Source organism: Chiloscyllium plagiosum, unplaced genomic scaffold, assembly GCF_037043375.1.
Source record: "Chiloscyllium plagiosum isolate Xiang-an unplaced genomic scaffold, Cpla_swu_hap1 HiC_scaffold_43, whole genome shotgun sequence".
Taxonomy (NCBI): domain Eukaryota; kingdom Metazoa; phylum Chordata; class Chondrichthyes; order Orectolobiformes; family Hemiscylliidae; genus Chiloscyllium; species Chiloscyllium plagiosum.
The window spans coordinates 4367181-4380387 of record NW_028270181.1 but is presented as its reverse complement, the minus strand read 5'-3'; the positions used below and the strand labels follow the sequence as shown (position 1 = coordinate 4380387).

General features: G+C 41.6%; 1 protein-coding gene and 1 long non-coding RNA gene across 3 annotated transcripts in view; one reads left to right on the top strand and one right to left on the bottom strand.

The window, feature by feature from the left end:
- The window catches only part of macroh2a2 (macroH2A.2 histone), a 42538-nt gene extending 41337 nt beyond the window's left edge, over nucleotides 1–1201 (bottom strand). For both annotated transcript variants that reach the window (XM_043679187.2, XM_043679189.2), the window contains exon 1: nucleotides 1047–1201. The gene's annotated coding sequence lies outside the window, so the exon portion shown is untranslated. The remainder of the gene's footprint in view (nucleotides 1–1046) is intronic.
- The window catches only part of LOC122541937 (uncharacterized), a 106213-nt gene continuing 93391 nt past the window's right edge, over nucleotides 386–13207 (top strand). Inside the window, exon 1 of the long non-coding RNA XR_006309722.2 lies at nucleotides 386–438. This is a non-coding gene — a long non-coding RNA (uncharacterized LOC122541937). The remainder of the gene's footprint in view (nucleotides 439–13207) is intronic.

Genomic DNA, 13207 nt, shown 5'->3' with positions numbered 1-13207 from the left:
CTTTTCCAACCTGACACGTAGGAACAAATCCATTTTTCTTTGTTTAAAAACTAATAGAGTAGAGGCAAATGCCCACAACCACCTCTCCCGCATTCCCCCAAACCACAGGTACATTTTTATAAAAAAAAAGTGTTAGGGTTAGAAAAACGCAAAAAAAATCCATTCATTCCTCTCATTTCCTTCCCATCCTATCGCCTCCACAATAAATGATCTTGAGGTGCTGGGCCAAACAAAGGGAGAGCGCCTGGTTTAAATTCCGAACTTTCAACCGACCGGCTCGCGCTCGAATTCAAACCGTCACCGCGAGCGCCGCTCAACCGCCATCGGCCGCGGGACGGAGCCAGCACAGGCCTCACTGAGGCCCCCCCTCACACCGACAGTGTGGGGAAACCTTCACCCGCCGCCTTCCTCCTCTTCACACCTCAGCATTCCCCGTCGGTAAGAGCAACTCTACACACGTTTTGATTTTGTTTTTAATTCACGGTTCGACACTAGGATATTTTCTTCTTGTTTTATGGTGGCGACTGTGGTGGTAGTTGTGCAGAAGGTGGCCAGTCATCGTCTACCAACGGCGGGAAAAGGTAGGGGTGGGGGTTGCTAATAATCGACAAAAATTAACCGAACTCCGTTCACGCTCGTCGTACACATATCTCTCGATTTAACTGCGTTTCTAGCCATTTTTAAAACCTCGAGGCCTAGAACAGAATACACAAAAAAAAGGCCAAACGCTTCTCGCCGCAGCAAAACAAAACGTTCATCGCCTTGCAGATGCAATGACTTATCTTGAGATATAAAATCTCCTCTAGCATTTCTTCGCGTTGTTTTAGTATTTTAAAACTCCGATTTTAATGAGGGTGGGAAATCGACCCACCTGGTACCCGAGTCTTAGTAACCGTGTCTCTTTTTACCCCCTACCGTTTGTGCATTTTGTTATAAATATGTATGTATATTATAAACTTTCTGGCGGTTAGTCAAGATTATTCGATTGCAATTGAACCCGGTGTGTCTTTATTGTATTAATATAGATGCATGTATTTGGCACTCACCTCCTGCTCTAAACGGCAGTGGTGCTTGCAGCTCGTGTTCCCTCCTGTGTTAATCCTGCAGATACAACAGGAAGGGGAAGCTCGCTCGCTCTCTGTCTGTCTCTGGCAACCCGTTTGAAAATACAAACTCAGCCTATCAGCAAGGGGAAATCACCAGAGGAGGGGAGGATAGGTTAACAGCAGCCAGAAAGGAAATGCACAAGTCTCTCCAGTTTAGAGAGAAAAATACTTGAAGCGAACCGTTGGCACATGTTTCCTCCTCATAAGCCACCACCACCACATCCCTTTCCCTTACAAAACAAAAAGTTGTGCACGTTCTCACCTGCCTCAGTGCCAGAAACAAGTAGTAACCCTCCCTAGCCCTCATAGTATCCCCCATTCCTCTGTTCCTTTCCATCATTAATCTGTGTGGACAAAAAACAAATACCCGCACCAAAAAAAAAGCCCTTTCAAAAGGAAAAGTAAGGGGCCCTCTCATTCCTCGCGGACTTGTGCAATCCTTAACAGACAATCCTTAAAAAATGAATAGTGACAATACTGTGCCGTACATGACCGTAATTTGCTCTCAATTTTTTTCGTTACTGGCGGGTGAAAGTTACAGCATAGGTGCATGTCCAAAGAGCTGTATCCAGTTAGTGGCACTGCTTTTCGAAAACAGCGTTTATCTTTGCATTTGAAATGCATAGAGTGGTCAAATGCTCGTAGGAGTTGTGCTACATATTCATTAGAAATAGAAATTGGCCATTCAGCACTGGAGCCTGCTCAACCTTTAAATAAGATCATGGCTGATCTGATTGTAAACTCAAATCTCTATTCCTGCCTACTGATGATAACACTTCACCCCTTTTGCTACTTTCTACTTACCTCTACCTTAAAGGACCCTGCTTCCAATAGGAAGCGTATTCTAAAGATTCATGACAGAAATTTTCAAACATTGACCTTTTTTTTTCTAGATTCTACCGTAAGAGGAAACATCCTCGCCAAATACACCCTGTCAAGATACCTCAGGGATGTTTGACATTTCAGTTGTCACCTCTTACTCTTCTAAACTCCAAGGGATATAAAAACGTACTCATTCAAATCTTTCCTCGCAAGACAATCACTCATTCCAGGTACAGGCACCTGTCTGATAAGCCTTCTCTGAATTGCCTTCAAAGCATTTCATTCTTGCTTTAAATAAGGTGACCAGTATTGTGAACAGTACTCTAGATGTCATCTTGTCACTAGTGCCCTGCACAACTTCCCAACTTGGTATTGAATTCCACTCATGGTAAATTATAATATCCTGTTAGCTTTTTAAAATCACTTGCAGCACCTGCATACATACATTGAGTAATTCATGAAGGAGGGCCCCCAGTGCAAGGAACCTATTTTGGAGCTGTTTCAAGTCTATAAATGTTTAGTTAGTTAGGCACAGTAAGGGCTGGTTTTGATCAGTAGTGATACATTCTTCTAACCACGTACTGGCTGTTATGTAGAATAAGAAGTTGCATATTATTGTTATAGACAGTAGACATTGTGGAAGTGTTGCAATGTCACATGATCTTGCAGACTTAAGGCTAAGTGAAGCCACTGCAAGATATTTCTTGTTAATGCTTTCCTTAATAAAGCCAACTTATTCTAAGTTAAAAATCACACAACACCAGGTTATAGTCCAACAGGTTTAATTGGAAGCACACTAGCTTTTGGAGCTACGACAATGGATGAATGGGCACCACACAACGATCAACAGACAGGAGGATTCCCTCCAGTTGGGGAACACTTCAGTGGTCCAGGACATTCAGCCTCGGACCTTCGGGTGACCATCCTCCAAGGTGGACTTCGGGACAGGCAGCAGAGAAAAATGGCCGAGCAGAGGCTGATAGCTAAGTTCAGTACCCATAGGGAGGGCCTCAACCGGGACCTTGGGTTCATGTCACATTACAGGTGACCACCGTTGCACTATACACACACACACGGACACACATACACACAGACACGCACACAGACACCCACCTACACATGCACCTCCTCACAGACTTTAGACACTCTGCACTCACTACACACACAGACAGACAGACCCACATGACACATGTATTTTGTGGAGTGAATTTGTACTTTCAGGGTTACATTGTACCTTGCTCAAAAACTGCATGCATTCATGTAGAACTCAGTTATCTCACTTTTTAGATTGGAATCAATCTAAACATCATGGCATAGACAGAGAACACAGGGGGCCAACACCTTCAACATATTGTCCAGCTAACCCGAGAATGCAACCTTTTTTAAAAAAAAAGGTTTTGTGATTTACACATGAAAGAAGTGAAACTATCACTGTATTCTAACAGATGAAAGGCTTAACAGACAATCAATTTTTCAATGTATAATTTCAGTTACATCACACTGTAAATTTTAGCTATAAATTCTGTGTGTTAGGATTGAGCCCTCCACTACTACCTGATGAAGGAGCGTCACTCCGAAAGCTAGTGTGCTTCCAATTAAACCTGGTGGACTATAACCTGGTGTTGTGTGATTTTTAACTTTGTACAATCCAGTCCAACCCGGCATCTCCAAATTATAACTTATTCTAAGTTATTCAAACCTGCCACCAACCTATTTTCATCTCTATCTATCTTTTACTACCATTGGCACTCCTTTTCTTCTCTTGTTCTGGGCACCCTCACTCCTCCTCCCCCTTTGTCAACAGCATTTAAATATCATTTTACAGTCCTCTTTTCAACTCTGAAGAAGTCCTGTCAGGCTTGAAACATTAACTGTGTTTCTGTCTGTACATATGCTACCAGACCTACTAAGTTTCTCCTGCACTTTGTTTTTATTTTCAATTTCCAGCATTCACAGTATTTTGTATTTTAGTGTCTTCCTTACTTCAGCAGATTCAATATTCTTTAGCAACTTGATGATACCAAGAATATTACACGGAACACCCTGCCTCTCAGCATCGTGGGTATACCTACACCAAAGGAACTGCTGTGTTTCAAGATGGAGTTCACCATCACCTTCTTGAGCAATCAGGGAGGTGCTTAACTGCCTGCTCAGTTAGTGATGCCCACATCCTGTGACTGAATTTTTAAAAACTGAAGACAATATGGAAAAGTCTCTGGCATTACTGAAATTTTGAACAGGTTACAAATCCCAATAAATCAGAAATGTGGCAGAATTAAGACTGTAGATTTACAAGACACTAGATTTCATCTGGCCTCACTGTGAAGATGAACAGTGAGCAGGTCGGTATACTATTGTGTATCAGAGGGAACTGTCCAGATAATATCCTAGTTGGTCAAGGGATAAACAAATAAGAAAGCAAAGTACAAATAAGTAATATGAATCAGAAGTAGGCCATTCAGCCCCTTGAGCCTACCCCACCATTCAATAAAGTCATGGCTAATCTGATTGTAACCTCAAATTCAAATTCCCACCTTCTAGATAACCTTTCAATCCCCTTGCTTAACAATAGCAAAAAAAAACTCAATGCCCACTTCAATCTGCAAAATAAATTATCCATTGGATTGGTCTAAATTTAAGCTTATCCAACAGCAAAGGGAAAGTATTGATGTTTCTATCAATAATCTGTAGAGACTGACAAAAAGTTGAGACTGGCAGGCTTAAAAGAACTAATGAGGAACGAATTGTTTTTGGAGCTTTCAATGAAGTATTGTCTGACCACGTAGCCAAGCAATGACTTAACCTTAACAAAGGCGATTCAGTTGAGCTGACAAGGTGAATTAGGAACCAAAATTGATTGATTGATTCAGTATAGTAGTAGAACCATATCTTAAAAATGACCAACTTGTTGTAATATGTTAAAGTTAAAAGCTGAGTGATGGCTGTACCAAAGCATGGTAGGTGAGAACAGCAACTGCTATCAACTGCCCCAGCTAATTGTTATCTTTGTGGTGGAAAGAAATGCTGCAATGAAAATTGTCATTCAAGAAGTTTGAATGCCATTGTTGCAACAAGGAGTGCCACATTCAAGCTGTGTGTCACAACAAACAGCTGAAAGAAAAGCCCCCACAAAATGGCAAGATCCAGGAAATAGAAGATGTCAATGATTGGGGAAGCCTTTTGTTGGCTATGTCAAGTACCTAGGAAAAAGTGAGGACTGCAGATATTTGAGGTCAGAGTCAAAGAGTGTGGAGCTGGAAAAGCAGAGCAGGTCAGGCGGCATCCGAGGTGCAGGAGAATTGATATTTCAAACATAAGCCCTTCATCAGGAATATCAAGGAACTGAATGAAGGCTACTATCTCTTGGAATTCTAGTAGAGGAAAATATGACATGGTTTAGGTTAGAGACATCAGTTTTGGTTCTTGTTGTTTTAAAAAAAAATTCAACCATCAAATATTAGATATATGGATTAGAGGGACAACTGAATACAATCCTTCACTACAGAAAGAGAAAAAAATTGACATTTCTGAACCTGAATTTTTGGCTCTTAATCAGGAAAGCCTGTATCAACTTGCATTTGACTGAGTAGAGAAACTGGAAAGTCTGGAAAATAAGCCTAACAACTTTCAGCTGAATTTCCACAACTATATACAGGACTAGGAAAGCTGAAAATAGCATGCAATTGCACTCTACTTCCTGCAATGTAGCTAGTGTCTGTTTACATCCAAAAAGGTTCCTCATTTTCTCTCCAAAGGTAAAGAAGGAAGGGGCTGAAGCAAGGGTTTATTTCACCTGTGATAAACCAAAACGTTGGTGCTTGGAATAGTCTTGGTACAGATTTCCTCTTTATCTTTCCTACTTGCTAACTCCTCAAAGATTTCTAATAAATTTGTCAGGCATGATTTCCCCCTCATGAAGTCTTGCTGACTTGGCTTGATTTATATTGTGTATTTCTAAATGTTTTACAATAATTTATAACATTTCCCCAAAGACATGTTAAGCACCGCAAGAGGTGCAACACCTGCTCCCAAATCTCCCTTCTTACCTTTGTCCAAGGCCCTAAACAATCCTTCCAGATCTGTCAGAGATTCACCTGCACTTTATCCAACCTCATCTATTGATCTGTTGCTCCCGATGTAGTCTCCTCTATATCCGAGAGATCAAATGCAGACTTGGGGACTAGTTTGCAGAGCATCTGCGTTCTGCACACATTAACCAACCTGACTTCTGGTTGCCATCTATTTCAATTCCCTCTCACACTCCCCTGGCGACATGTCCATCCTTGGCCTCCTGCACTGTCAGAGTGAGGCCAAATGGAAACTGGAGGAACAACACCTTATACTGCACCTAGGAAGCTTACAGCCCAATGGCCTCAACATCGATTTTTCAAAACTCCCTCCTCCCACAGCCTTCTCCCATGTCCACCTCACCTCACCCCTTGCCTCCCTGACCTGACCTAACCTTGCATCTTCCTACATTTCTATCCATTCCACCCTTTCCACTGACCAATCATAATAACGTCCTGCCTCCATTCACCTATCACTAACTACCCATCCCTCTCCCTCTATATACTTCTGGGCTCCCTCCCCCTGCCTAGTCCTGACAAAGGGTTTTGTATAATCATGCCCAGCTTGGAGTCCGGCACCAGGCTGGATCTAACAGATCAGATTTCTTGGGGCGTCTCAAATCTGTACTTTATCAGTTTCAGCCCAAAATGTTGACTTTCCTGCTCCTTGGATGCTGTCTGACCTGCTGTGCTTTTTCAGCTCCACATCTATTGACTCTGGCATCCAGAATCTGCAGTCCGTACTATCTCCACATCTGTTAAGCTGACTGGGTTATAGTTACATGTTTTTGTCTCCCTCTTGTTTTAAATAAGGGTGCTGCATTGGCAGTTTTTCAACTGCTTTAAGACTGTTCCAGAATCTAAAGATTCTTGGAAGACTAATACAAGTGTACCCATTACCTCTGGAGCTACTTTCTTTAATACCCTTGGATGCAACCCATAAGATCCAGGTGATTTGTCCAACTTTAATCCCATCAGTTTCCCTAATACCTTTTCTCTCGTGATGGTTGTTGTATTTATTTTCCCCCTCTCTCTTTTGCCCCCTTAATTGTTTAGTAATTTTGTAATGCAGTGTTTCTGCCATGAAGTCTAATGCAAAATATTTATCAACTCCTCTGCTATTTCCTCCTTCCCTATTATTATTTCCCAGTCCCATTCTCTAAAAGACCTGTGTTCACTTTGGCCTATCTTTTTTTCCTTTTTATATACTTAAAGTTGCTCTTACTATCCATTTTTATATTACTTGCTAGATTTATTTTCTCCCTCCTAATTACTAATGGATCACCTTTTGTTTGTTAATAGTTTCCCAATTCTCTGGTTTACCAATAATCTTTGTTACTTTCCTTTCTGTAAGGCTTTCTTTCGATTTGATGTTATTCTTAACTTTCTTGAAAAACTGCAGTTAGTTTATCCAATTCCTAGATTCTGTCTTCCTCACTGGGATATAGTTTTGTTGTGAGTCATTAACTAGTTTCTTAAATATCTGCCATTGTTCATTAACTCTTTGGCTAAACACCTATCCCAGACTACTCTAGCCGACTCTACCCTTATTCCTTTGTAATTAAGTTTAACATAGTTGTTTCTGACTGACATTTCTGACTCTCAAACTGAATGCTAAATTCTATTATATTACGATCACTGTTTCCTAGGGGACCTTTTTGCTCAAATCATTTATTAACACATTATCAAATCCAAAATAGCCTGACGACCCCTGGTTGAATTCACAAATTTGTTCAGGAAACTGTCTGAAATTCAGTCTATGAATTCTTCCTTGTGCGTACCTCAATCAATTTGTTTTCCCCAATCTACATGAAGGTTAAAGTCATTCATGATTAATTTACTTCCCTTTTTACATGCCCTCATTATCTCCTGATTTGCTCTTTGTCCTACAGTATAACCACTGTTAGCGGGCTTATAGACTACACCCACCATTGTTCACTTCTTTGTTGTTCATTACATTCACCCATATGGATTCTACATCATTCAATCCAAGATAATTTCTTGCTACCACACATGTTCCATCTTGTACTAATAAATCTACCCACCACCCTTTCTTTCCGGCCTGGGCAGATGAACTCCGGGCACGTTTGGGAACATGGGATTGGGATATCATAATAGTTACAGAGATGTGACTCAGGGATGGACAGAACTGGCACCTTAATGTTTCAGAGTACAGATGCTATTGGAAGAATAGAACGGAGGGCAAAAGAGGAGGGGGAGTGGTGCCTTTGATTAGGGATAACATTATGGCTGTACTTGGGAAGGATATTCCTGGGAATACATCCAGGGAAACTATTTGGTTGGAGCTGAGAAATAAGAAAGGGATGATCATCTTATTAGAATTGTTCTATAAACTCTTGGTCGTCAGAATATTGAGAAACAGGTTTGTAAGCAGATCTGTTATCGGCAGGAATAATAGGGTGTAGTAGGGAATTTTAACTTTCCAAACACAGACTGGCCATGGTGTTAAAGGCTTGGAAGGAGGGGAAGTTGTTTAAGTGTGTACAACAACATTTTCTGATTCAGTATGTGGATGTACTTACGAGAGAAAGTGCAAAACTTCCATAAGACTGACTATCCTGGCCAACCCATTGTCTCAGCCTGCTCCTGCCCCACCAAATTCATCTCCACATACTTCGACATTGCTAGGTATTCCAGTTTCCTCCCATAAGCCAAAGATGTGCAGATTAGGCGGATTGGCCATACTAAATTGTCCATAGTATCCTGGAATATACAGGCTAGGTGAATTAGTCATGGTAATTATGGGGTTACAGGGATAGAGTAGGGGTCTGGATGATTTTTGGAGGGTCAGTGCAGTCTCAATGGCCCACGTAGGGATTCTATATGATTCCATGCCTTTTCAAGAGCTTAACGTTGTGAATTTGACACCAAATTAAGTAGGCATTTAATATAATTGTCGAAGAGAAGATAGAGGCTTCATAATAAGTCATTGCAAAGGTTGCCCTTTTATAGCAATACAAATGTACTTCCTGGTCCCCATCAAAAGAAGTTTTGACCAGTTCATATACCCATGAGTATAATAATATTTTGGTATTTAGCTTTTATCCAAACCATCCAAAATAAGGAGAAATGCAAATGCAAACTGAAAAATTGCAAATCGCATATCTTGGACAACTTAACTGAGATTGAAGTTTGCTGGCTGTTTTTTTTTTGCAGAACCCCACTGTTCAAGGAAATTGTTAAAATTCTGAACTTTTTTCCATTTTAATGTATTTACATATAATAAACTCGGCGGCACGGTGGCACAGTGGTTAGCACTGCTGCCTCACAGCGCCAGAGACCCGGGTTCAATCCCCGGCTCAGGCGACTGACTGTGTGGAGTTTGCACATTCTTCCGTGTCTGCGTGGGTTTTCTCCGGATGCTCCGGTTTCCTCCCACAGTCCAAAAATGTGCAGGTTAGGTGAATTGGCCATGCTAAATTGACCGTAGTGTTAGGTTAGGGGTATGGGTGGGTTGCACTTCGGCGGGTTGATGTGGACTTGTTGGGCCGAAGGGCCTGTTTCCACACTGTAAGTAATCTAATCTAAACTTCTTCAAAAGCCCGGAGATTTGTTGAGACTAGTAAGGCTGAATGCTGAGGACTATCAAATGTTTACTCCAATGTTGCCATCATCTGTTTCTCATACAAATATTGGGAGAAGAGCAAAAAGACTTGGTCACTGAGGTAGATTATTATGTTTAAACATCATTTTGTAAATGAAAGATTGGTTACTTGTTGACGTTATTAAGCTGTGTCAATGATATTCTTGTGCCAACTGCTAACATCTGGATTACTCCTGGTGCAATGAGCTAGTGAGGTTAGGAATAGGAAGATAGAGCAGATGAATGTATGGCTGAGAGCTGGTGCCGGGGAGAAGAGTTTACTTTTTTTTTAATCAATCTTTTCTGGGGTAGAAGTGACATGTATAAGAAGGGCAGATTGCACCTGAATTGGAAAGGGACTAATATACTGGCAGGGAGATTTGCTAGAGCTGCTCAGGAGGATTTTAAACTATTAAGGTGGGGGGTGGGACCCAGGGTGATAGTGAGGAAAGAGTTCCTGTAGTTACTTGTTCCTAGTTTTCCTCCTCTTTTTCCAGGGATATTGCTGACTTTTTGAGGTCTTCTAAGAGCAGATCTGTTGTGCAGAACTTTATGGATCAAACAAATAGCATGCATAACTGCAGATAGTCAGGAAGGTAGGTTACCTCCAGGAAAGGTAGGAGAGGCAGGAGTCTCCTGTGGCTATCCACATCTCAAGCAATTATGGAAGTATGTTTTGGAATATGTAGGAGGTGATGGACTCTCAGGAGAATGTAGCATGAACAACCAAGTTTCTGGTATTGAGACTGGGTTAAATGTAATGATTAGATTAGATTAGATTAGATTAGATTAGATTAGATTACTTACAGTGTGGAAACAGGCCCTTCGGCCCAACAAGTCCACACCGACCTGCCGAAGCACACCCACCCAGACCCATTCCCCTACATTTACCCCTGCACCTAACACTACAGGCAATTTAGCGTGGCCAATTCACCTGACCTGCACATTTTTTTTTGGAGTGTGGGAGGAAACCGGAGCACCCGGAGGAAACCCACGCAGACACGGGGAGAATGTGCAAACTCCATACAGTCGGTCGCCTGAGGCGGGAATTGAACCCAGGTCTCTGGCGCTGTGAGGCAGCAGTGCTAACCACTGTGCCACCATGCTGCCCACTAATGAGGGGTATGTCAGGTTCCAAGCGATTGATTTTGATAGGGGACACTCTGTTCAGTGGCACAAACAGATGTTTCTGTGGTTGACATCAGCAAGTCAAAATGTTGTGTTGCCTCTATGGTGCCAGGTTCAAAGATATCTCACTGAGAGTCCAGAATGTACTCAAAGGGAGAGAGACCAGCGGAAGGTCATTGTACATATTAGAGATAGTGAGGAAAGAGTTCCTGTAGTTACTCGTTCCTAGATTTGACATAGGAAAAAAAAGGATGAGATTCTGAATGGAGAATGTAGGAAGTTAGGCAGGAATTTAAAAATGAAGTCTTCTAGGGTAGTAACATCTTGATTACTCATGGTACTATGAGTTAGTGAGGGTAGGAATAAGAGGATAGAGTAGATGAACACGTAGAGACAGTGAGGTCTGCAGATACTGGAGATCAGAGTTGAGAGTGTGTTGCTGGAAAGGCACAGCAGGTCAGGCAACCTCCGAGGAGCAGGAAAATCGATGTTTCGGGCCCTGATGAAGGGCTTCGGCCCGAAACATCGATTTTCCAGCTCCTTGGATGCTGCCTGACCAGATGAATGTGTGGCTGAGAGCTGGTGCCAAGGAGAAGAGTTCACATGTTTGGATCATTTGGATTGATCTCTTCTGGGGTAGAAGTGACCTGCATAAGAAGGATAGATTCCCCTTCCAGTTCAGGTGCACTAATATACTAGTAGGGAGATTTGCTAGAGCTAGTCAGGAGGATTTAAACTAGTAAAGTTGGGGGTGGGACCCAGGGAGATAGTGAGGAAAGAGATAATCTCAGACTGGTATAGTTGGGAAAAGGAGTAAATCAAACATCAGGACAGACAGGAACAGAGCAGAGAATGATGTGCAACTGATAAATTAAACTGCATTTATTTCAATCCAAGAGGCTGAACAGGGAAGGCAAATGAACTCAGGGCATGGTTAAGAACGTGGGACTGGGAAATCTTAGCAATTACAGAGATGTGGCTGAGGAATGGACAAGTCCGGCAGCTTAATGTTCAAGGTTACAAATGCGAGAGGAATGATAGCAAGGGGGTCAAGAGAGGAGGGGGATTGACATTTTTGAGAAGGGATAACATTACGGCTGTACTTAAGGAAGATATTCTTGGGAATACGTCTAGGGAGGTTTGAGGCAACTCAGAAATAAGAAAGGGATGATTATCTTATTGGGATTGTACTATAGACCACCCAGTAGTCAATGGGAAATTGAGAAACAAATTTGTAAGGAGATCTGTTATCTTTAAGAATACTAGGGTGATTATGGTTGGGAATTTTAACTTTGCAAACATAGACTGGGACTGCCATAGTGTTAAAGGCTTAGATGGAAAGGAATTTAAGTCTGTACAAGAAAGTTTTCTGGTTCAGTATGTGGATGTACATACTAGAGAAAGTGCAAAACTTGATCTAGTATTGGGAAATAAGGCAGGACAAGTGACTGAGGTGTCAGTGGGGGAGCCTTTTGGGACTAGCAACCATAATTCTATTAGTTTTAAAACAGTGATGGAAGAAGATAGACCAGATCTAAAAACTAATATTCTAAACTGGAGGAAGGCCAATTTTGACTGTATTAGAGCAAGAACTTTCAAAAGTTAATTGGAGGCAGATGTTTACAAGTAAAGGAACGGCTAGAAGATAGGAAGTCTTCAAAAATGAGATGTCGAGAGACAGTGTTCCTATGAGGGTGAAGGGCAAGGCCGGTAGGTGTAGGGAATGCTGGATGATTAGTGAAGTTGAGGTTTTGGTCCAAGAAATAGAAGGAAGCATATTTCAGATATAGACAGAAGAGATTGAGTGAATCCTTAGAGTATAAGGGCAGTAGGAGTATACTTAAGAGGGAAATCAGGAGGGCAAAAAAGAGGCATGAGATAGCTTTGGCCAATAGAGTTAAGGAAAATCCAAAGGGCTCTTATAAGTTCATTTAACGACAAAAGGGTAATTCGGGAGCAAATAGGGCTCTTAAAGATCAGCAAGGTAGCCTATATGTGGAACTGCAAGAGATGGGGAGTGGAGATGCTAATCAATACTTGCATCAGTGTTTACTGTGGAGAAGGACATGGAAGATATAGAATGTGGAGAATTAGATGTTGAGATTTTTAAACATCTCCATATTACAGAGGATGTTATAAAATGCATAAAGGTGAATAAATCCCCGGGACCTGATAGGTGTACCATAGAACTCTGTGGGAAGCTAAGGATCTATATAATCCAGTGAGCCTGACATCGGTGGTGAGCAAGTTATTGGAGGGAATCCTGAGGGACAGCATTTACATGTATTTGGAAAGGACAAGACTGATTAGGGATAGTTAACATGGTTTTGTGCGTGGGAAATCAAGTCTCTAACTTCATTGAGTTTTTTAAAGAAGTAACAACGAGGGTTGATGAGGCCAGAGTAGTGGACCTGATCTATATGGACTTTTAGATTAGATTTAGATTAGATTACTTACAGTGTGGAAACAGGCCCTTCGGC